At 46.6% G+C, this 21,788-nt stretch overlaps 14 non-coding genes across 14 annotated transcripts; all 14 read right to left on the reverse strand.

Annotated features, from left to right (window-relative positions):
* Positions 1-861: 861 nt before the first annotated feature.
* Positions 862-934, reverse strand: trnak-cuu (transfer RNA lysine (anticodon CUU)). The gene has a single exon. It is a non-coding gene; the product is annotated as a tRNA-Lys (tRNA).
* Positions 935-2,630: 1,696 nt separating this feature from the next.
* Positions 2,631-2,703, reverse strand: trnaf-gaa (transfer RNA phenylalanine (anticodon GAA)). Its single transcript has one exon. It is a non-coding gene; the product is annotated as a tRNA-Phe (tRNA).
* Positions 2,704-3,597: 894 nt separating this feature from the next.
* On the reverse strand, positions 3,598-3,669 carry trnae-cuc (transfer RNA glutamic acid (anticodon CUC)). The gene has a single exon. It is a non-coding gene; the product is annotated as a tRNA-Glu (tRNA).
* Positions 3,670-4,912: 1,243 nt separating this feature from the next.
* trnak-cuu (transfer RNA lysine (anticodon CUU)) lies at positions 4,913-4,985 on the reverse strand. Its single transcript has one exon. It is a non-coding gene; the product is annotated as a tRNA-Lys (tRNA).
* A 1,686-nt stretch (positions 4,986-6,671) lies between these two features.
* On the reverse strand, positions 6,672-6,744 carry trnaf-gaa (transfer RNA phenylalanine (anticodon GAA)). Its single transcript has one exon. It is a non-coding gene; the product is annotated as a tRNA-Phe (tRNA).
* An 894-nt stretch (positions 6,745-7,638) lies between these two features.
* Positions 7,639-7,710, reverse strand: trnae-cuc (transfer RNA glutamic acid (anticodon CUC)). The gene has a single exon. It is a non-coding gene; the product is annotated as a tRNA-Glu (tRNA).
* A 1,243-nt stretch (positions 7,711-8,953) lies between these two features.
* On the reverse strand, positions 8,954-9,026 carry trnak-cuu (transfer RNA lysine (anticodon CUU)). The gene has a single exon. It is a non-coding gene; the product is annotated as a tRNA-Lys (tRNA).
* Positions 9,027-11,676: 2,650 nt separating this feature from the next.
* Positions 11,677-11,748, reverse strand: trnae-cuc (transfer RNA glutamic acid (anticodon CUC)). The gene has a single exon. It is a non-coding gene; the product is annotated as a tRNA-Glu (tRNA).
* A 1,240-nt stretch (positions 11,749-12,988) lies between these two features.
* trnak-cuu (transfer RNA lysine (anticodon CUU)) lies at positions 12,989-13,061 on the reverse strand. Its single transcript has one exon. It is a non-coding gene; the product is annotated as a tRNA-Lys (tRNA).
* A 1,696-nt stretch (positions 13,062-14,757) lies between these two features.
* trnaf-gaa (transfer RNA phenylalanine (anticodon GAA)) lies at positions 14,758-14,830 on the reverse strand. The gene has a single exon. It is a non-coding gene; the product is annotated as a tRNA-Phe (tRNA).
* An 895-nt stretch (positions 14,831-15,725) lies between these two features.
* Positions 15,726-15,797, reverse strand: trnae-cuc (transfer RNA glutamic acid (anticodon CUC)). The gene has a single exon. It is a non-coding gene; the product is annotated as a tRNA-Glu (tRNA).
* Positions 15,798-17,040: 1,243 nt separating this feature from the next.
* On the reverse strand, positions 17,041-17,113 carry trnak-cuu (transfer RNA lysine (anticodon CUU)). The gene has a single exon. It is a non-coding gene; the product is annotated as a tRNA-Lys (tRNA).
* Positions 17,114-19,763: 2,650 nt separating this feature from the next.
* trnae-cuc (transfer RNA glutamic acid (anticodon CUC)) lies at positions 19,764-19,835 on the reverse strand. The gene has a single exon. It is a non-coding gene; the product is annotated as a tRNA-Glu (tRNA).
* Positions 19,836-21,075: 1,240 nt separating this feature from the next.
* Positions 21,076-21,148, reverse strand: trnak-cuu (transfer RNA lysine (anticodon CUU)). The gene has a single exon. It is a non-coding gene; the product is annotated as a tRNA-Lys (tRNA).
* Between the last annotated feature and the right edge of the window lie 640 nt (positions 21,149-21,788).

The following is a 21,788-nucleotide window of genomic DNA, read 5'->3' on the forward strand; positions in this document are numbered from 1 at the left end:
GATAGAGTAAATAAACAGAAAAGATGGATGAATACAAAAGACAAAGCTGAAGTGTCTGTAACCATCCTGAGAGAAGCCAGACTTCATTCAATTTGATTAATTCCAAGCGATATTAAGAAACAGCTGAGCTCATTAGTTACAGCAAATGCAATGAGCTCCGACAACACTCCGTCTGCAGCACTAAAAGCGTGTGCTCCAGAACTAGCCATGCCTCGGGGAAGCGGTTGTGTTAAGAGATTGAGTAAACTAGGCCTGTAATCTCTTGAATTCGGAAGAATGAGAGGGGATCTCATGAAGCATGCAAAATTATTACAGGGTTTGATCGGTTGGATGCTGGGAGAATGATTCCCTTGGCTGGGGAGTCTAGAACCAGCGGACACAGCCTCAGGATAAAGGTTAGGCCATTCAGGACTGAGAGAAGACATTTCTTCACACAGAGAGTGGTGAATCTTTGGAATTCTCTTCCCCAGAGTGCTGTGGAGGCTCAGTTATTGGGTATATTCAAAACAGAAGTGGGTAATTTCTGACTGGTAAGGGCATCAAGGGATATGGCGATAGGGCCGGGGAGTGGAATTGAGGCAGGAGATCAGCCATGATCTCATTGAATCCCCTGCACTGCTTAAAAATCTGTTCCATTACCTTTTTTTTCCAGTTCTGACGAAAGGTTATCGACTTGAAACGTTACCTCTGTTTCTCTCTTCGCTGATGCTGCCTGACCATCTCCAGCATTTTCTGTTTCAATTCATATTTCCAGCATCTGCAGTATTTTCTCAGTTCGCATTTCTTTCATTGTGCAAAACAAGGATATCGCTTAATTAATGACGCTTTGAAAGCAACATAAAAGTTTAACATTATAACTACCGCCCAACGTGGGGCTCGAACCCACGACCCTGAGATTAAGAGTCTCATGCTCTACCGACTGAGCTAGCCGGGCCTGTTGATGCCATATTGCCTTGTCGCTGATTGCAGTCAGGAACCTTGTGGCTCCGGCCCGGTCACAACAGCATGTCTGAGCCGCGTTTCTGCAAACTACGAAACAAGTTCTCCAGAAGCCCAAGGCGTATAAGGAACTCAAGCAGCAAAATCCCTTTCATTAACCACAGGGGTTCAGGCAAATTTCTGATCGCAAATCGCTTTAGTCCTTGTCAATATCTCTTGTCTATTTCCCGGAGATTCCCGATTCTGTCTGTCTCTCTGGCTCTGTTTATTGTGTCTGTGGCCACCTGCGGGTAGATTTTGAATGAATACCTGTGTTTGTGTCTGCTTGTTGCTTTAAACAAATGAGGGCATCAGGCGCTTTTGTGCATGATACTGAGGAATCAGGAGAAGGCAGGAGGAATGAAACAGTGTTTGTGGAACGTGTATGTATACAAACTACGAACATTCGTGCTTATGTTGTGGACCTCATGGCGCAGCGGTAGCGCATCTGACTCCAGATCCGAAAGTCTGCATGTTCAAATCTAATCGATCTCCCAAATGAGCTATTTCAGCGTTGTATGGCGGCAATTCAAACAGCCCCAAAACGCACTGTTTCCTGACCGGGAATCGAACCCGGGCCGCGGCAGATGAAGGTGCCTGAATCCTAACCACTAGATCACCAGAAAAGCTGCAAGTCTCCTGCCAGCAAGCACAGCAACGCAGTGTTTCCTGCTTGCTCCAGTGCAATTCAGATCCTTTTGTGCCAGGCAAACTGTTCGGACAAAATGATACTTTTTACATGAGAACACAAAAGACGTGTTCGCGAAAGCACGGCACCAAGTGCGGGTAGGCATCCACTTGAAATCGATTTCCTTCAGTGGTTTTCTCTGGATGTTGTCTCTCTCGGTGCCGGCGAACATTTCATTGATGCATTTGTCCTGAACTGAAGGCTTTTGCCCATCTCGCGTGGTCAGAGCTGCTCTGTCTGTCTATTACCTGCCTGTTACCCTTATCGGGAACAGGCCGCCTGTTCAACATTCAACAGCAAACCCAGAAAGACAAATAAACAGAAAGATGTGTCTCTCAGCCCCGGTGGCAAAGGTGCAATGGATGTTATCCAAATAAATCCCCCATGAGAGTCTGTGTGCATTGGCTTCCTTATAAAGTTTGTATTTGAAATGTGCGGGAAAAGCGTAAAATTATGAAAACATCCTGATGGCCAGTACGGGGATCGAAATCGCGACCTTGTCGTTATTAGCACCAGGCTTTCACCAACTGAGCTACCCGGCCACAACGCTCTCGTTGGCCAGGCTCGAACCCAGGCTGCGAGATTGTCTTTCAGCCTCACACTGGGTGACCGAGTTACTGCACAATCATTGAACACACTGCATCGGTTAAACATTGTTAACTGTTCGTATATACAACTGGGCAGAGTGTAAATCGAAACTAACAGAAAGGCAGCTCTATGGTCTAACAAACCTCATTCTAAAATTTACTATCGCACCACAGCCCCTCCCACAAATACTGTTCCGGTATAAAAGCAGACGGCGGGACCCCGACTGGATTCGAACCTGCAGCGGACGGTTGGAGCCGGATCCAGCATGTCCGATGTGGTTTCACTCCCATTCGTTTAGGAAACGCGGCATCAGGAGCGTAAAATTTCTCTTCATTCGCTCCTCTTGTAGTGAAGGAGACAGAAACTAACTAAAATCTGCCGAAACCCGGGATCGAACCAGGGACCTTTAAATCTTCAGTCTATCGCTCTCCCAACTGAGCTATTTTGGCTTCACATTCAAGACTGTATTCTGTCGTTCTTCTGGCGGATTTTCTATCCCCGGGTGGAATTGCCCCTCTCGCTCATTCCTCACTTCGGGCAATGTGACCCGACCAGATCTCGGAGCTCAGGTTGTGTTAATGTAAAGCTGCAGCGTTGATAAAGATACAATGCTGACACAGCACGGGGGACCTCACCGTGTTGGACAAAGCGTGAAATGCAATGACATGTTCAAATAAAGTTACAGAGCACAACACGTGTAAAATTCCCTGTTCTTTTCTCCACACTGATGGGTTGTGAAGGGAGAGATGGGCCGAAGTCTCACTGAGCCGCACTGATCACGAGCCAAATCAAGTTCAATCTTCAGCTGCAGGTATGGTGCTGAGCCCGACACAGAAGTGAAAATGCCCGTGGTTCTTAATTCCTCACACAGTGGGCTACTGAGCAATACAGGAAGGGCTAATGAACATCTTAATGCTCAAGTTATCACGGGCCACGGACTCTCTGATTCCAGGCTTGCACAAGTTGGTAAGTTTCAAAATTTGCATTTTTCACACTGGCAATGAATGAATCGATTGCCGTGCCTTTGATAAGCTAAGTTTGTTAGGGAGATGCAGTGGGCAAGAAGATACACAGAAGACTGATGAAAACCGTGACTGCCCTGACACTGTGAGCTGCAGTTAAATGTTGGCAACATTTAAAGTCAGCCAGTCTAAATTTGACAGAAATCAATTCCTGCTGACTTTGAAACAGCACGCATTTTACAGAAATCAAGGATGTGTATTTTATATCGCTGTATGAAGAGTGATGTTGAGCAGCGGTGTGGAAAGTTGAATCAGGGGCAGAGCATTGCTCCGTAAGGGTGCGTTGCATGGTGGCAATTCAAACAGCCCCAAAACGCACTGTTCCCTGACCGGGAATCGAACCCGGGCCGCGGCAGTGAGAGTGCCGAATCCTAACCACTAGACCACCAGGGAAGCTGCAGCCAGCCTCCTGGCAGCAAGCACATCAACGCAGCTTTTCATGCCTGCTCCTTTGCAATTCAGATCCTTTCGCGCCAGGCAAACTGTTCGGACAAAATTATATTTTTTACATGAGAACACAACAGACGTGTTCGCGAAAGCACGGCACCAAGTGCGGGTAGGCGTCCACTTGAAATCGATTTCCTCCTGTGTTTTTCTCTGGATGTTGTCTCTCTCGGTGCTGGGTGAACAATTCATTGATGCATTGGTTCCAGTGATGAACGATTGCCGTTACGTGGATAGACCAGAGAAGTTGGAGCTGTTCTCCTTAGAGCATAGACGGCTAAGAGGAAATTTGACAGAGGGTTTTAAAATCAAGAAAACGATAAGATAGAGTAAATAAACAGAAAAGATGGATGAATACAAAAGACAAAGCTGAAGTGTCTGTAACCATCCTGAGAGAAGCCAGACTTCATTCAATTTGATTAATTCCAAGCGATATTAAGAAACAGCTGAGCTCATTAGTTACAGCAAATGCAATGAGCTCCGACAACACTCCGTCTGCAGCACTAAAAGCGTGTGCTCCAGAACTAGCCATGCCTCGGGGAAGCGGTTGTGTTAAGAGATTGAGTAAACTAGGCCTGTAATCTCTTGAATTCGGAAGAATGAGAGGGGATCTCATGAAGCATGCAAAATTATTACAGGGTTTGATCGGTTGGATGCTGGGAGAATGATTCCCTTGGCTGGGGAGTCTAGAACCAGCGGACACAGCCTCAGGATAAAGGTTAGGCCATTCAGGACTGAGAGAAGACATTTCTTCACACAGAGAGTGGTGAATCTTTGGAATTCTCTTCCCCAGAGTGCTGTGGAGGCTCAGTTATTGGGTATATTCAAAACAGAAGTGGGTGATTTCTGACTGGTAAGGGCATCAAGGGATATGGCGATAGGGCCGGGGAGTGGAATTGAGGCAGGAGATCAGCCATGATCTCATTGAATCCCCTGCACTGCTTAAAAATCTGTTCCATTACCTTTTTTTTCCAGTTCTGACGAAAGGTTATCGACTTGAAACGTTACCTCTGTTTCTCTCTTCGCTGATGCTGCCTGACCTGCTGAGTATCTCCAGCATTTTCTGTTTCAATTCATATTTCCAGCATCTGCAGTATTTTCTCAGTTCGCATTTCTTTCATTGTGCAAAACAAGGATATCGCTTAATTAATGACGCTTTGAAAGCAACATAAAAGTTTAACATTATAACTACCGCCCAACGTGGGGCTCGAACCCACGACCCTGAGATTAAGAGTCTCATGCTCTACCGACTGAGCTAGCCGGGCCTGTTGATGCAATATTGCCTTGTCGCTGATTGCAGTCAGGAACCTTGTGGCTCCGGCCCGGTCACAACAGCATGTCTGAGCCGCGTTTCTGCAAACTACGAAACAAGTTCTCCAGAAGCCCAAGGCGTATAAGGAACTCAAGCAGCAAAATCCCTTTCATTAACCACAGGGGTTCAGGCAAATTTCTGATCGCAAATCGCTTTAGTCCTTGTCAATATCTCTTGTCTATTTCCCGGAGATTCCCGATTCTGTCTGTCTCTCTGGCTCTGTTTATTGTGTCTGTGGCCACCTGCGGGTAGATTTTGAATGAATACCTGTGTTTGTGTCTGCTTGTTGCTTTAAACAAATGAGGGCATCAGGCGCTTTTGTGCATGATACTGAGGAATCAGGAGAAATGAAACAGTGTTTGTGGAACGTGTATGTATACAAACTACGAACATTCGTGCTTATGTTGTGGACCTCATGGCGCAGCGGTAGCGCATCTGACTCCAGATCCGAAAGTCTGCATGTTCAAATCTAATCGATCTCCCAAATGAGCTATTTCAGCGTTGTATGGCGGCAATTCAAACAGCCCCAAAACGCACTGTTTCCTGACCGGGAATCGAACCCGGGCCGCGGCAGATGAAGGTGCCTGAATCCTAACCACTAGATCACCAGAAAAGCTGCAAGTCTCCTGCCAGCAAGCACAGCAACGCAGTGTTTCCTGCTTGCTCCAGTGCAATTCAGATCCTTTTGTGCCAGGCAAACTGTTCGGACAAAATGATACTTTTTACATGAGAACACAAAAGACGTGTTCGCGAAAGCACGGCACCAAGTGCGGGTAGGCATCCACTTGAAATCGATTTCCTTCAGTGGTTTTCTCTGGATGTTGTCTCTCTCGCTGCCGGCGAACATTTCATTGGTGCATTTGTCCTGAACTGAAGGCTTTTGCCCATCTCGCGTGGTCAGAGCTGCTCTGTCTGTCTATTACCTGCCTGTTACCCTTATCGGGAACAGGCCGCCTGTTCAACATTCAACAGCAAACCCAGAAAGACAAATAAACAGAAAGATGTGTCTCTCAGCCCCGGTGGCAAAGGTGCAATGGATGTTATCCAAATAAATCCCCCATGAGAGTCTGTGTGCATTGGCTTCCTTATAAAGTTTGTATTTGAAATGTGCGGGAAAAGCGTAAAATTATGAAAACATCCTGATGGCCAGTACGGGGATCGAAATCGCGACCTTGTCGTTATTAGCACCAGGCTTTCACCAACTGAGCTACCCGGCCACAACGCTCTCGTTGGCCAGGCTCGAACCCAGGCTGCGAGATTGTCTTTCAGCCTCACACTGGGTGACCGAGTTACTGCACAATCATTGAACACACTGCATCGGTTAAACATTGTTAACTGTTCGTATATACAACTGGGCAGAGTGTAAATCGAAACTAACAGAAAGGCAGCTCTATGGTCTAACAAACCTCATTCTAAAATTTACTATCGCACCACAGCCCCTCCCACAAATACTGTTCCGGTATAAAAGCAGACGGCGGGACCCCGACTGGATTCGAACCTGCAGCGGACGGTTGGAGCCGGATCCAGCATGTCCGATGTGGTTTCACTCCCATTCGTTTAGGAAACGCGGCATCAGGAGCGTAAAATTTCTCTTCATTCGCTCCTCTTGTAGTGAAGGAGACAGAAACTAACTAAAATCTGCCGAAACCCGGGATCGAACCAGGGACCTTTAAATCTTCAGTCTATCGCTCTCCCAACTGAGCTATTTTGGCTTCACATTCAAGACTGTATTCTGTCGTTCTTCTGGCGGATTTTCTATCCCCGGGTGGAATTGCCCCTCTCGCTCATTCCTCACTTCGGGCAATGTGACCCGACCAGATCTCGGAGCTCAGGTTGTGTTAATGTAAAGCTGCAGCGTTGATAAAGATACAATGCTGACACAGCACGGGGGACCTCACCGTGTTGGACAAAGCGTGAAATGCAATGACATGTTCAAATAAAGTTACAGAGCACAACACGTGTAAAATTCCCTGTTCTTTTCTCCACACTGATGGGTTGTGAAGGGAGAGATGGGCCGAAGTCTCACTGAGCCGCACTGATCACGAGCCAAATCAAGTTCAATCTTCAGCTGCAGGTATGGTGCTGAGCCCGACACAGAAGTGAAAATGCCCGTGGTTCTTAATTCCTCACACAGTGGGCTACTGAGCAATACAGGAAGGGCTAATGAACATCTTAATGCTCAAGTTATCACGGGCCACGGACTCTCTGATTCCAGGCTTGCACAAGTTGGTAAGTTTCAAAATTTGCATTTTTCACACTGGCAATGAATGAATCGATTGCCGTGCCTTTGATAAGCTAAGTTTGTTAGGGAGATGCAGTGGGCAAGAAGATACACAGAAGACTGATGAAAACCGTGACTGCCCTGACACTGTGAGCTGCAGTTAAATGTTGGCAACATTTAAAGTCAGCCAGTCTAAATTTGACAGAAATCAATTCCTGCTAACTTTGAAACAGCACGCATTTTACAGAAATCAAGGATGTGTATTTTATATCGCTGTATGAAGAGTGATGTTGAGCAGCGGTGTGGAAAGTTGAATCAGGGGCGGTGCATTGCTCCGTAAGGGTGCGTTGCATGGTGGCAATTCAAACAGCCCCAAAACGCACTGTTCCCTGACCGGGAATCGAACCCGGGCCGCGGCAGTGAGAGTGCCGAATCCTAACCACTAGACCACCAGGGAAGCTGCAGCCAGCCTCCTGGCAGCAAGCACATCAACGCAGCTTTTCATGCCTGCTCCTTTGCAATTCAGATCCTTTCGCGCCAGGCAAACTGTTCGGACAAAATTATATTTTTTACATGAGAACACAACAGACGTGTTCGCGAAAGCACGGCACCAAGTGCGGGTAGGCATCCACTTGAAATCGATTTCCTCCTGTGTTTTTCTCTGGATGTTGTCTCTCTCGGTGCTGGGTGAACAATTCATTGATGCATTGGTTCCAGTGATGAACGATTGCCGTTACGTGGATAGACCAGAGAAGTTGGAGCTGTTCTCCTTAGAGCATAGACGGCTAAGAGGAAATTTGACAGAGGGTTTTAAAATCAAGAAAACGATAAGATAGAGTAAATAAACAGAAAAGATGGATGAATACAAAAGACAAAGCTGAAGTGTCTGTAACCATCCTGAGAGAAGCCAGACTTCATTCAATTTGATTAATTCCAAGCGATATTAAGAAACAGCTGAGCTCATTAGTTACAGCAAATGCAATGAGCTCCGACAACACTCCGTCTGCAGCACTAAAAGCGTGTGCTCCAGAACTAGCCATGCCTCGGGGAAGCGGTTGTGTTAAGAGATTGAGTAAACTAGGCCTGTAATCTCTTGAATTCGGAAGAATGAGAGGGGATCTCATGAAGCATGCAAAATTATTACAGGGTTTGATCGGTTGGATGCTGGGAGAATGATTCCCTTGGCTGGGGAGTCTAGAACCAGCGGACACAGCCTCAGGATAAAGGTTAGGCCATTCAGGACTGAGAGAAGACATTTCTTCACACAGAGAGTGGTGAATCTTTGGAATTCTCTTCCCCAGAGTGCTGTGGAGGCTCAGTTATTGGGTATATTCAAAACAGAAGTGGGTGATTTCTGACTGGTAAGGGCATCAAGGGATATGGCGATAGGGCCGGGGAGTGGAATTGAGGCAGGAGATCAGCCATGATCTCATTGAATCCCCTGCACTGCTTAAAAATCTGTTCCATTACCTTTTTTTTCCAGTTCTGACGAAAGGTTATCGACTTGAAACGTTACCTCTGTTTCTCTCTTCGCTGATGCTGCCTGACCTGCTGAGTATCTCCAGCATTTTCTGTTTCAATTCATATTTCCAGCATCTGCAGTATTTTCTCAGTTCGCATTTCTTTCATTGTGCAAAACAAGGATATCGCTTAATTAATGACGCTTTGAAAGCAACATAAAAGTTTAACATTATAACTACCGCCCAACGTGGGGCTCGAACCCACGACCCTGAGATTAAGAGTCTCATGCTCTACCGACTGAGCTAGCCGGGCCTGTTGATGCAATATTGCCTTGTCGCTGATTGCAGTCAGGAACCTTGTGGCTCCGGCCCGGTCACAACAGCATGTCTGAGCCGCGTTTCTGCAAACTACGAAACAAGTTCTCCAGAAGCCCAAGGCGTATAAGGAACTCAAGCAGCAAAATCCCTTTCATTAACCACAGGGGTTCAGGCAAATTTCTGATCGCAAATCGCTTTAGTCCTTGTCAATATCTCTTGTCTATTTCCCGGAGATTCCCGATTCTGTCTGTCTCTGTTTATTGTGTCTGTGGCCACCTGCGGGTAGATTTTGAATGAATACCTGTGTTTGTGTCTGCTTGTTGCTTTAAACAAATGAGGGCATCAGGCGCTTTTGTGCATGATACTGAGGAATCAGGAGAAGGCAGGAGGAATGAAACAGTGTTTGTGGAACGTGTATGTATACAAACTACGAACATTCGCGCTTATGTTGTGGACCTCATGGCGCAGCGGTAGCGCATCTGACTCCAGATCCGAAAGTCTGCATGTTCAAATCTAATCGATCTCCCAAATGAGCTATTTCAGCGTTGTATGGCGGCAATTCAAACAGCCCCAAAACGCACTGTTTCCTGACCGGGAATCGAACCCGGGCCGCGGCAGATGAAAGTGCCTGAATCCTAACCACCAGAAAAGCTGCAAGTCTCCTGCCAGCAAGCACAGCAACGCAGTGTTTCCTGCTTGCTCCAGTGCAATTCAGATCCTTTTGTGCCAGGCAAACTGTTCGGACAAAATGATACTTTTTACATGAGAACACAAAATACGTGTTCGCGAAAGCACGGCACCAAGTGCGGGTAGGCATCCACTTGAAATCGATTTCCTTCAGTGGTTTTCTCTGGATGTTGTCTCTCTCGGTGCCGGCGAACATTTCATTGATGCATTTGTCCTGAACTGAAGGCTTTTGCCCATCTCGCGTGGTCAGAGCTGCTCTGTCTGTCTATTACCTGCCTGTTACCCTTATCGGGAACAGGCCGCCTGTTCAACATTCAACAGCAAACCCAGAAAGACAAATAAACAGAAAGATGTGTCTCTCAGCCCCGGTGGCAAAGGTGCAATGGATGTTATCCAAATAAATCCCCCATGAGAGTCTGTGTGCATTGGCTTCCTTATAAAGTTTGTATTTGAAATGTGCGGGAAAAGCGTAAAATTATGAAAACATCCTGATGGCCAGTACGGGGATCGAAATCGCGACCTTGTCGTTATTAGCACCAGGCTTTCACCAACATGAGCTACCCGGCCAGAACGCTCTCGTTGGCCAGGCTCGAACCCAGGCTGCGAGATTGTCTTTCAGCCTCACACTGGGTGACCGAGTTACTGCACAATCATTGAACACACTGCATCGGTTAAACATTGTTAACTGTTCGTATATACAACTGGGCAGAGTGTAAATCGAAACTAACAGAAAGGCAGCTCTATGGTCTAACAAACCTCATTCTAAAATTTACTATCCCACCACAGCCCCTCCCACAAATACTGTTCCGGTATAAAAGCAGACGGCGGGACCCCGACTGGATTCGAACCTGCAGCGGACGGTTGGAGCCGGATCCAGCATGTCCGATGTGGTTTCACTCCCATTCGTTTAGGAAACGCGGCATCAGGAGCGTAAAATTTCTCTTCATTCGCTCCTCTTGTAGTGAAGGAGACAGAAACTAACTAAAATCTGTCGAAACCCGGGATCGAACCAGGAACCTTTAAATCTTCAGTCTATCGCTCTCCCAACTGAGCTATTTTGGCTTCACATTCAAGACTGTATTCTGTCGTTCTTCTGGCGGATTTTCTATCCCCGGGTGGAATTGCCCCTCTCGCTCATTCCTCACTTCGGGCAATGTGACCCGACCAGATCTCGGAGCTCAGGTTGTGTTAATGTAAAGCTGCAGCATTGATAAAGATACAATGCTGACACAGCACGGGGGACCTCACCGTGTTGGACACAGCGTGAAATGCAATGACATGTTCAAATAAAGTTACAGAGCACAACACATGTGTAAAATTCCCTGTTCTTTTCTCCACACTGATGGGTTGTGAAGGGAGAGACGGGCCGAAGTCTCACTGAGCCGCACTGATCACGAGCCAAATCAAGTTCAATCTTCAGCTGCAGGTATGGTGCTGAGCCCGACACAGAAGTGAAAATGCCCGTGGTTCTTAATTCCTCACACAGTGGGCTACTGAGCAATACAGGAAGGGCTAATGAACATCTTAATGCTCAAGTTATCACGGGCCACGGACTCTCTGATTCCAGGCTTGCACAAGTTGGTAAGTTTCAAAATTTGCATTTTTCACATTGGCAATGAATGAATCGATTGCCGTGTCTTTGATAAGCTAAGTTTGTTAGGGAGATGCAGTGGGCAAGAAGATACACAGAAGACTGATGAAAACCGTGACTGCCCTGACACTGTGAGCTGCAGTTAAATGTTGGCAACATTTAAAGTCAGCCAGTCTAAATTTGACAGAAATCAATTCCTGCTGACTTTGAAACAGCACGCATTTTACAGAAATCAAGGATGTGTATTTTATATCGCTGTATGAAGAGTGATGTTGAGCAGAGGTGTGGAAAGTTGAATCAGGGGCGGAGCATTGCTCCGTAAGGGTGCATTGCATGGTGGCAATTCAAACAGCCCCAAAACGCACTGTTCCCTGACCGGGAATCGAACCCGGGCCGCGGCAGTGAGAGTGCCGAATCCTAACCACTAGACCACCAGGGAAGCTGCAGCCAGCCTCCTGGCAGCAAGCACATCAACGCAGCTTTTCATGCCTGCTCCTTTGCAATTCAGATCCTTTCGCGCCAGGCAAACTGTTCGGACAAAATTATATTTTTTACATGAGAACACAACAGACGTGTTCGCGAAAGCACGGCACCAAGTGCGGGTAGGCATCCACTTGAAATCGATTTCCTCCTGTGTTTTTCTCTGGATGTTGTCTCTCTCGGTGCTGGGTGAACAATTCATTGATGCATTGGTTCCAGTGATGAACGATTGCCGTTACGTGGATAGACCAGAGAAGTTGGAGCTGTTCTCCTTAGAGCATAGACGGCTAAGAGGAAATTTGACAGAGGGTTTTAAAATCAAGAAAACGATAAGATAGAGTAAATAAACAGAAAAGATGGATGAATACAAAAGACAAAGCTGAAGTGTCTGTAACCATCCTGAGAGAAGCCAGACTTCATTCAATTTGATTAATTCCAAGCGATATTAAGAAACAGCTGAGCTCATTAGTTACAGCAAATGCAATGAGCTCCGACAACACTCCGTCTGCAGCACTAAAAGCGTGTGCTCCAGAACTAGCCATGCCTCGGGGAAGCGGTTGTGTTAAGAGATTGAGTAAACTAGGCCTGTAATCTCTTGAATTCGGAAGAATGAGAGGGGATCTCATGAAGCATGCAAAATTATTACAGGGTTTGATCGGTTGGATGCTGGGAGAATGATTCCCTTGGCTGGGGAGTCTAGAACCAGCGGACACAGCCTCAGGATAAAGGTTAGGCCATTCAGGACTGAGAGAAGACATTTCTTCACACAGAGAGTGGTGAATCTTTGGAATTCTCTTCCCCAGAGTGCTGTGGAGGCTCAGTTATTGGGTATATTCAAAACAGAAGTGGGTGATTTCTGACTGGTAAGGGCATCAAGGGATATGGCGATAGGGCCGGGGAGTGGAATTGAGGCAGGAGATCAGCCATGATCTCATTGAATCCCCTGCACTGCTTAAAAATCTGTTCCATTACCTTTTTTTTCCAGTTCTGACGAAAGGTTATCGACTTGAAACGTTACCTCTGTTTCTCTATTCGCTGATGCCTGACCTGCTGAATATCTCCAGCATTTTCTGTTTCAATTCATATTTCCAGCATCTGCAGTATTTTCTCAGTTCGCATTTCTTTCATTGTGCAAAACAAGGATATCGCTTAATTAATGACGCTTTGAAAGCAACATAAAAGTTTAACATTATAACTACCGCCCAACGTGGGGCTCGAACCCACGACCCTGAGATTAAGAGTCTCATGCTCTACCGACTGAGCTAGCCGGGCCTGTTGATGCAATATTGCCTTGTCGCTGATTGCAGTCAGGAACCTTGTGGCTCCGGCCCAGTCACAACAGCATGTCTGAGCCGCGTTTCTGCAAACTACGAAACAAGTTCTCCAGAAGCCCAAGGCGTATAAGGAACTCAAGCAGCAAAATCCCTTTCATTAACCACAGGGGTTCAGGCAAATTTCTGATCGCAAATCGCTTTAGTCCTTGTCAATATCTCTTGTCTATTTCCCGGAGATTCCCGATTCTGTCTGTCTCTCTGGCTCTGTTTATTGTGTCTGTGGCCACCTGCGGGTAGATTTTGAATGAATACCTGTGTTTGTGTCTGCTTGTTGCTTTAAACAAATGAGGGCATCAGGCGCTTTTGTGCATGATACTGAGGAATCAGGAGAAGGCAGGAGGAATGAAACAGTGTTTGTGGAACGTGTATGTATACAAACTACGAACATTCGTGCTTATGTTGTGGACCTCATGGCGCAGCGGTAGTGCATCTGACTCCAGATCCGAAAATCTGCATGTTCAAATCTAATCGATCTCCCAAATGAGCTATTTCAGCGTTGTATGGCGGCAATTCAAACAGCCCCAAAACGCACTGTTTCCTGACCGGGAATCGAACCCGGGCCGCGGCAGATGAAAGTGCCTGAATCCTAACCACTAGATCACCAAAAAAGCTGCAAGTCTCCTGCCAGCAAGCACAGTAACGCAGTGTTTCCTGCTTGCTCCAGTGCAATTCAGATCCTTTTGTGCCAGGCAAACTGTTCGGACAAAATGATACTTTTTACATGAGAACACAAAATACGTGTTCGCGAAAGCACGGCACCAAGTGCGGGTAGGCATCCACTTGAAATCGATTTCCTTCAGTGGTTTTCTCTGGATGTTGTCTCTCGCGGTGCCGGCGAACATTTCATTGATGCATTTGTCCTGAACTGAAGGCTTTTGCCCATCTCGCGTGGTCAGAGCTGCTCTGTCTGTCTATTACCTGCCTGTTACCCTTATCGGGAACAGGCCGCCTGTTCAACATTCAACAGCAAACCCAGAAAGACAAATAAACAGAAAGATGTGTCTCTCAGCCCCGGTGGCAAAGGTGCAATGGATGTTATCCAAATAAATCCCCCATGAGAGTCTGTGTGCATTGGCTTCCTTATAAAGTTTGTATTTGAAATGTGCGGGAAAAGCGTAAAATTATGAAAACATCCTGATGGCCAGTACGGGGATCGAAATCGCGACCTTGTCGTTATTAGCACCAGGCTTTCACCAACTGAGCTACCCGGCCACAACGCTCTCGTTGGCCAGGCTCGAACCCAGGCTGCGAGATTGTCTTTCAGCCTCACACTGGGTGACCGAGTTACTGCACAATCATTGAACACACTGCATCGGTTAAACATTGTTAACTGTTTGTATATACAACTGGGCAGAGTGTAAATCGAAACTAACAGAAAGGCAGCTCTATGGTCTAACAAACCTCATTCTAAAATTTACTATCCCACCACAGCCCCTCCCACAAATACTGTTCCGGTATAAAAGCAGACGGCGGGACCCCGACTGGATTCGAACCTGCAGCGGACGGTTGGAGCCGGATCCAGCATGTCCGATGTGGTTTCACTCCCATTCGTTTAGGAAACGCGGCATCAGGAGCGTAAAATTTCTCTTCATTCGCTCCTCTTGTAGTGAAGGAGACAGAAACTAACTAAAATCTGCCAAAACCCGGGATCGAACCAGGGACCTTTAAATCTTCAGTCTATCGCTCTCCCAACTGAGCTATTTTGGCTTCACATTCAAGACTGTATTCTGTCGTTCTTCTGGCGGATTTTCTATCCCCGGGTGGAATTGCCCCTCTCGCTCATTCCTCACTTCGGGCAATGTGACCCGACCAGATCTCGGAGCTCAGGTTGTGTTAATGTAAAGCTGCAGCGTTGATAAAGATACAATGCTGACACAGCACGGGGGACCTCACCGTGTTGGACACAGCGTGAAATGCAATGACATGTTCAAATAAAGTTACAGAGCACAACACATGTGTAAAATTCCCTGTTCTTTTCTCCACACTGATGGGTTGTGAAGGGAGAGACGGGCCGAAGTCTCACTGAGCCGCACTGATCACGAGCCAAATCAAGTTCAATCTTCAGCTGCAGGTATGGTGCTGAGCCCGACACAGAAGTGAAAATGCCCGTGGTTCTTAATTCCTCACACAGTGGGCTACTGAGCAATACAGGAAGGGCTAATGAACATCTTAATGCTCAAGTTATCACGGGCCACGGACTCTCTGATTCCAGGCTTGCACAAGTTGGTAAGTTTCAAAATTTGCATTTTTCACACTGGCAATGAATGAATCGATTGCCGTGCCTTTGATAAGCTAAGTTTGTTAGGGAGATGCAGTGGGCAAGAAGATACACAGAAGACTGATGAAAACCGTGACTGCCCTGACACTGTGAGCTGCAGTTAAATGTTGGCAACATTTAAAGTCAGCCAGTCTAAATTTGACAGAAATCAATTCCTGCTGACTTTGAAACAGCACGCATTTTACAGAAATCAAGGATGTGTATTTTATATCGCTGTATGAAGAGTGATGTTGAGCAGCGGTGTGGAAAGTTGAATCAGGGGCGGAGCATTGCTCTGTAAGGGTGCATTGCATGGTGGCAATTATACAGCCCCAAAACGCACTGTTCCCTGACCGGGAATCGAACCCGGGCCGCGGCAGTGAGAGTGCCGAATCCTAACCACTAGACCACCAGGGAAGCTGCAGCCAGCCGCCTGGCAGCAAGCACATCAACGCAGCTTTTCATGCCTGCTCCTTTGCAATTCAGATCCTTTCGCGCCAGGCAAACTGTTCGGACAAAATTATATTTTTTACATGAGAACACAACAGACGTGTTCGCGAAAGCACGGCACCAAGTGCGGGTAGGCATCCACTTGAAATCGATTTCCTCCTGTGTTTTTCTCTGGATGTTGTCTCTCTCGGTGCTGGGTGAACAATTCATTGATGCATTGGTTCCAGTGATGAACGATTGCCGTTACGTGGATAGACCAGAGAAGTTGGAGCTGTTCTCCTTAGAGCATAGACGGCTAAGAGGAAATTTGACAGAGGGTTTTAAAATCAAGAAAACGATAAGATAGAGTAAATAAACAGAAAAGATGGATGAATACAAAAGACAAAGCTGAAGTGTCTGTAACCATCCTGAGAGAAGCCAGACTTCATTCAATTTGATTAATTCCAAGCGATATTAAGAAACAGCTGAGCTCATTAGTTACAGCAAATGCAATGAGCTCCGACAACACTCCGTCTGCAGCACTAAAAGCGTGTGCTCCAGAACTAGCCATGCCTCGGGGAAGCGGTTGTGTTAAGAGATTGAGTAAACTAGGCCTGTAATCTCTTGAATTCGGAAGAATGAGAGGGGATCTCATGAAGCATGCAAAATTATTACAGGGTTTGATCGGTTGGATGCTGGGAGAATGATTCCCTTGGCTGGGGAGTCTAGAACCAGCGGACACAGCCTCAGGATAAAGGTTAGGCCATTCAGGACTGAGAGAAGACATTTCTTCACACAGAGAGTGGTGAATCTTTGGAATTCTCTTCCCCAGAGTGCTGTGGAGGCTCAGTTATTGGGTATATTCAAAACAGAAGTGGGTGATTTCTGACTGGTAAGGGCATCAAGGGATATGGCGATAGGGCCGGGGAGTGGAATTGAGGCAGGAGATCAGCCATGATCTCATTGAATCCCCTGCACTGCTTAAAAATCTGTTCCATTACCTTTTTTTTCCAGTTCTGACGAAAGGTTATCGACTTGAAACGTTACCTCTGTTTCTCTCTTCGCTGATGCTGCCTGACCTGCTGAGTATCTCCAGCATTTTCTGTTTCAATTCATATTTCCAGCATCTGCAGTATTTTCTCAGTTCGCATTTCTTTCATTGTGCAAAACAAGGATATCGCTTAATTAATGACGCTTTGAAAGCAACATAAAAGTTTAACATTATAACTACCGCCCAACGTGGGGCTCGAACCCACGACCCTGAGATTAAGAGTCTCATGCTCTACCGACTGAGCTAGCCGGGCCTGTTGATGCAATATTGCCTTGTCGCTGATTGCAGTCAGGAACCTTGTGGCTCCGGCCCGGTCACAACAGCATGTCTGAGCCGCGTTTCTGCAAACTACGAAACAAGTTCTCCAGAAGCCCAAGGCGTATAAGGAACTCAAGCAGCAAAATCCCTTTCATTAACCACAGGGGTTCAGGCAAATTTCTGATCGCAAATCGCTTTAGTCCTTGTCAATATCTCTTGTCTATTTCCCGGAGATTCCCGATTCTGTCTGTCTCTGTTTATTGTGTCTGTGGCCACCTGCGGGTAGATTTTGAATGAATACCTGTGTTTGTGTCTGCTTGTTGCTTTAAACAAATGAGGGCATCAGGCGCTTTTGTGCATGATACTGAGGAATCAGGAGAAGGCAGGAGGAATGAAACAGTGTTTGTGGAACGTGTATGTATACAAACTACGAACATTCGCGCTTATGTTGTGGACCTCATGGCGCAGCGGTAGCGCATCTGACTCCAGATCCGAAAGTCTGCATGTTCAAATCTAATCGATCTCCCAAATGAGCTATTTCAGCGTTGTATGGCGGCAATTCAAACAGCCCCAAAACGCACTGTTTCCTGACCGGGAATCGAACCCGGGCCGCGGCAGATGAAAGTGCCTGAATCCTAACCACCAGAAAAGCTGCAAGTCTCCTGCCAGCAAGCACAGCAACGCAGTGTTTCCTGCTTGCTCCAGTGCAATTCAGATCCTTTTGTGCCAGGCAAACTGTTCGGACAAAATGATACTTTTTACATGAGAACACAAAATACGTGTTCGCGAAAGCACGGCACCAAGTGCGGGTAGGCATCCACTTGAAATCGATTTCCTTCAGTGGTTTTCTCTGGATGTTGTCTCTCTCGGTGCCGGCGAACATTTCATTGATGCATTTGTCCTGAACTGAAGGCTTTTGCCCATCTCGCGTGGTCAGAGCTGCTCTGTCTGTCTATTACCTGCCTGTTACCCTTATCGGGAACAGGCCGCCTGTTCAACATTCAACAGCAAACCCAGAAAGACAAATAAACAGAAAGATGTGTCTCTCAGCCCCGGTGGCAAAGGTGCAATGGATGTTATCCAAATAAATCCCCCATGAGAGTCTGTGTGCATTGGCTTCCTTATAAAGTTTGTATTTGAAATGTGCGGGAAAAGCGTAAAATTATGAAAACATCCTGATGGCCAGTACGGGGATCGAAATCGCGACCTTGTCGTTATTAGCACCAGGCTTTCACCAACATGAGCTACCCGGCCAGAACGCTCTCGTTGGCCAGGCTCGAACCCAGGCTGCGAGATTGTCTTTCAGCCTCACACTGGGTGACCGAGTTACTGCACAATCATTGAACACACTGCATCGGTTAAACATTGTTAACTGTTCGTATATACAACTGGGCAGAGTGTAAATCGAAACTAACAGAAAGGCAGCTCTATGGTCTAACAAACCTCATTCTAAAATTTACTATCCCACCACAGCCCCTCCCACAAATACTGTTCCGGTATAAAAGCAGACGGCGGGACCCCGACTGGATTCGAACCTGCAGCGGACGGTTGGAGCCGGATCCAGCATGTCCGATGTGGTTTCACTCCCATTCGTTTAGGAAACGCGGCATCAGGAGCGTAAAATTTCTCTTCATTCGCTCCTCTTGTAGTGAAGGAGACAGAAACTAACTAAAATCTGTCGAAACCCGGGATCGAACCAGGAACCTTTAAATCTTCAGTCTATCGCTCTCCCAACTGAGCTATTTTGGCTTCACATTCAAGACTGTATTCTGTCGTTCTTCTGGCGGATTTTCTATCCCCGGGTGGAATTGCCCCTCTCGCTCATTCCTCACTTCGGGCAATGTGACCCGACCAGATCTCGGAGCTCAGGTTGTGTTAATGTAAAGCTGCAGCATTGATAAAGATACAATGCTGACACAGCACGGGGGACCTCACCGTGTTGGACACAGCGTGAAATGCAATGACATGTTCAAATAAAGTTACAGAGCACAACACATGTGTAAAATTCCCTGTTCTTTTCTCCACACTGATGGGTTGTGAAGGGAGAGACGGGCCGAAGTCTCACTGAGCCGCACTGATCACGAGCCAAATCAAGTTCAATCTTCAGCTGCAGGTATGGTGCTGAGCCCGACACAGAAGTGAAAATGCCCGTGGTTCTTAATTCCTCACACAGTGGGCTACTGAGCAATACAGGAAGGGCTAATGAACATCTTAATGCTCAAGTTATCACGGGCCACGGACTCTCTGATTCCAGGCTTGCACAAGTTGGTAAGTTTCAAAATTTGCATTTTTCACATTGGCAATGAATGAATCGATTGCCGTGTCTTTGATAAGCTAAGTTTGTTAGGGAGATGCAGTGGGCAAGAAGATACACAGAAGACTGATGAAAACCGTGACTGCCCTGACACTGTGAGCTGCAGTTAAATGTTGGCAACATTTAAAGTCAGCCAGTCTAAATTTGACAGAAATCAATTCCTGCTGACTTTGAAACAGCACGCATTTTACAGAAATCAAGGATGTGTATTTTATATCGCTGTATGAAGAGTGATGTTGAGCAGAGGTGTGGAAAGTTGAATCAGGGGCGGAGCATTGCTCCGTAAGGGTGCATTGCATGGTGGCAATTCAAACAGCCCCAAAACGCACTGTTCCCTGACCGGGAATCGAACCCGGGCCGCGGCAGTGAGAGTGCCGAATCCTAACCACTAGACCACCAGGGAAGCTGCAGCCAGCCTCCTGGCAGCAAGCACATCAACGCAGCTTTTCATGCCTGCTCCTTTGCAATTCAGATCCTTTCGCGCCAGGCAAACTGTTCGGACAAAATTATATTTTTTACATGAGAACACAACAGACGTGTTCGCGAAAGCACGGCACCAAGTGCGGGTAGGCATCCACTTGAAATCGATTTCCTCCTGTGTTTTTCTCTGGATGTTGTCTCTCTCGGTGCTGGGTGAACAATTCATTGATGCATTGGTTCCAGTGATGAACGATTGCCGTTACGTGGATAGACCAGAGAAGTTGGAGCTGTTCTCCTTAGAGCATAGACGGCTAAGAGGAAATTTGACAGAGGGTTTTAAAATCAAGAAAACGATAAGATAGAGTAAATAAACAGAAAAGATGGATGAATACAAAAGACAAAGCTGAAGTGTCTGTAACCATCCTGAGAGAAGCCAGACTTCATTCAATTTGATTAATTCCAAGCGATATTAAGAAACAGCTGAGCTCATTAGTTACAGCAAATGCAATGAGCTCCGACAACACTCCGTCTGCAGCACTAAAAGCGTGTGCTCCAGAACTAGCCATGCCTCGGGGAAGCGGTTGTGTTAAGAGATTGAGTAAACTAGGCCTGTAATCTCTTGAATTCGGAAGAATGAGAGGGGATCTCATGAAGCATGCAAAATTATTACAGGGTTTGATCGGTTGGATGCTGGGAGAATGATTCCCTTGGCTGGGGAGTCTAGAACCAGCGGACACAGCCTCAGGATAAAGGTTAGGCCATTCAGGACTGAGAGAAGACATTTCTTCACACAGAGAGTGGTGAATCTTTGGAATTCTCTTCCCCAGAGTGCTGTGGAGGCTCAGTTATTGGGTATATTCAAAACAGAAGTGGGTGATTTCTGACTGGTAAGGGCATCAAGGGATATGGCGATAGGGCCGGGGAGTGGAATTGAGGCAGGAGATCAGCCATGATCTCATTGAATCCCCTGCACTGCTTAAAAATCTGTTCCATTACCTTTTTTTTCCAGTTCTGACGAAAGGTTATCGACTTGAAACGTTACCTCTGTTTCTCTATTCGCTGATGCCTGACCTGCTGAATATCTCCAGCATTTTCTGTTTCAATTCATATTTCCAGCATCTGCAGTATTTTCTCAGTTCGCATTTCTTTCATTGTGCAAAACAAGGATATCGCTTAATTAATGACGCTTTGAAAGCAACATAAAAGTTTAACATTATAACTACCGCCCAACGTGGGGCTCGAACCCACGACCCTGAGATTAAGAGTCTCATGCTCTACCGACTGAGCTAGCCGGGCCTGTTGATGCAATATTGCCTTGTCGCTGATTGCAGTCAGGAACCTTGTGGCTCCGGCCCAGTCACAACAGCATGTCTGAGCCGCGTTTCTGCAAACTACGAAACAAGTTCTCCAGAAGCCCAAGGCGTATAAGGAACTCAAGCAGCAAAATCCCTTTCATTAACCACAGGGGTTCAGGCAAATTTCTGATCGCAAATCGCTTTAGTCCTTGTCAATATCTCTTGTCTATTTCCCGGAGATTCCCGATTCTGTCTGTCTCTCTGGCTCTGTTTATTGTGTCTGTGGCCACCTGCGGGTAGATTTTGAATGAATACCTGTGTTTGTGTCTGCTTGTTGCTTTAAACAAATGAGGGCATCAGGCGCTTTTGTGCATGATACTGAGGAATCAGGAGAAGGCAGGAGGAATGAAACAGTGTTTGTGGAACGTGTATGTATACAAACTACGAACATTCGTGCTTATGTTGTGGACCTCATGGCGCAGCGGTAGTGCATCTGACTCCAGATCCGAAAATCTGCATGTTCAAATCTAATCGATCTCCCAAATGAGCTATTTCAGCGTTGTATGGCGGCAATTCAAACAGCCCCAAAACGCACTGTTTCCTGACCGGGAATCGAACCCGGGCCGCGGCAGATGAAAGTG

The sequence above is a fragment of the Somniosus microcephalus genome, unplaced genomic scaffold (genome assembly GCF_052327205.1).
Source record: "Somniosus microcephalus isolate GS21.2 unplaced genomic scaffold, FLI_Smic_1.0 unresolved_chr4, whole genome shotgun sequence".
NCBI classification, from domain to species: domain Eukaryota; kingdom Metazoa; phylum Chordata; class Chondrichthyes; order Squaliformes; family Somniosidae; genus Somniosus; species Somniosus microcephalus.